This window comes from Halictus rubicundus, chromosome 10 (genome assembly GCF_050948215.1).
Source record: "Halictus rubicundus isolate RS-2024b chromosome 10, iyHalRubi1_principal, whole genome shotgun sequence".
NCBI classification, from domain to species: domain Eukaryota; kingdom Metazoa; phylum Arthropoda; class Insecta; order Hymenoptera; family Halictidae; genus Halictus; species Halictus rubicundus.
In genome coordinates, this window is record NC_135158.1 from 11,982,830 (window position 1) to 11,984,813 (window position 1,984).

The following is a 1,984-nucleotide window of genomic DNA, read 5'->3' on the forward strand; positions in this document are numbered from 1 at the left end:
AATAGCTTTGTCGATCCCACTACGATCACCGGCTCGCCTTGCTTCACCTCGGTGTCTCTCTTTCTCTTCACCCCTCTCCTCTCTCTCTCTTCAGCTCGCTGTTCCGCCGATTGGTCATTTCCTGTGGGCTCCTTATGGGCTTCCATGCGCGCTCGTAATCTTCCATTCAGTCCGAAAACACGGAAAAATTCCAAAACGTCGCATGGTCAAAACGTCATCACTTCGACGAATCCTCGATCTGCACTTTTCATCGTACAGAACGCTTATCATAGAACGTCTCTGAATTTTTCACGCCCAGACTGTCCAACCAAAAAATTCGAAAAAATTCTGTAACGTGCCCCACGACTTCGTGAACGTGTCAGATTTTTTTCGGAATGATCGCAAGCGATTAAATAGGTGAGATTTAGTTTTATTTCGGGTAAGAGAACAGAGGTGGTACGAATATGGAGGTACAGTTGAAACTTGTGTTTCTCTTCTGTCGAACGAGTACTCGCGAGGATCAATGGCTATGGCATTTCGTGTCCTTGAGGATGCCAGAGGAGGAGGAGAGGATGGAAAATAATGAGCACGCTTTTGTTCGCATTCCCTTGGTCCCCACCGTGCTCCTCGCACCTGCGGTTGCGTTTTTGGCTAGCCGCGCGACGAATAGGAATCAGGTAGGTCAGGATTGAAGTGGAGGAACGCAATTGCCGCAGTTTGCGTAGCGAGATCGCGGCCGAGAACGTTGCTTCAGCTACTGCAACACGTTCGACGATCTTCCTAATTCATGTTTCAGCGATTACACCTTGTTTGCGCCAACGATAACGACACTTCAACCATACGCGCTCTGCATAATCACTACAATTCCACATTCAAACCTTAACACGTCCGCTACCAGCATTTGCTGCCTTGCTAATACGTTTCGTTAAATGCAGCCTACCTTCTTTTTCAAATATTAAAACAATTTAGTATAGAAGAAAGTCAAGGCCCCTCTGAATATTAAAAAAATATACACGTAATTTTGATTATTTCACCCTGGGAAAAATCACACGTGTGCTTCATGTACCAATAAATATGTACGCGAGGTCCTAATTCGGAATAATTTTTCGAGAAAAATTTCCGAAAAGTTCGTGCCAGTACGGTCTCGAAAAATCAACTGTTTCTCTTCTTCGGGGGTCCCGCAAAGAACGGGGCCCGTTACGGGGGGGCCTGGTCCCCGGGAAACTTCGTTTTCCACGGCCTGGGAAAAACTTTCACGCGTCCGAGGCCGAGGAATTTTAATTCCGGCGGCGGCATTGCGTCGCCGTCTGCTCGGCGAATTAAAATTCCGCGGGCAATCGAGTCGATTGAAAATCCGTTTTTTCTTCTTCCTTTTTTTCTCCCCTCGCGCCGTACAGGGAAAGACAGCCGGCGCTCTGCCGGGCTGAATCACAGAAACTGCTTCGATGAATAATGTTACCGGATCCCGCGGAGTAGACGAGGGAATAGGCGCGAGAGGCGGAGGGGACGCAGCTGGGGATCGGAGTTGTCGCAGGTGCGATTCGAAGATACCACCGACGACGATTACACGCGTCACTTGGTCATTGTCTTTCGCAACAATGGCTGGTACACGTTTGTTTAGGCCTCCCCTAGGCGGGATAATGGGTTGCACGTGCCACGGCGGGATCTCTTTCTTCCTCGAGACTGCTCGCGAGCGAGCACTCTCCTCTGCTAGCCTGTGATTAAGTTTAATCTCGCCTACATTGCGGCTAATAATTACGGGATAATTATGAGAAGCTCCCCGGTGTCTCCGCACCTCGTCGTTGTCCTCCTCCTCCTCCCCCCCCCCATCGGAAGAATATCGTTACGGAAATCTGTAGTGCGATTATGGAAACGTCGAAACTTTCTTCCCGCTTTTGTTCGCGACGAATTCGTTCAATGTCGCGGACAAGGAGCGGGGGTACTCCGCGATCGCCGAGAAACACGCGGATTCTCGTTCTGCACGCGACTTTCTCGACGCCGCTCA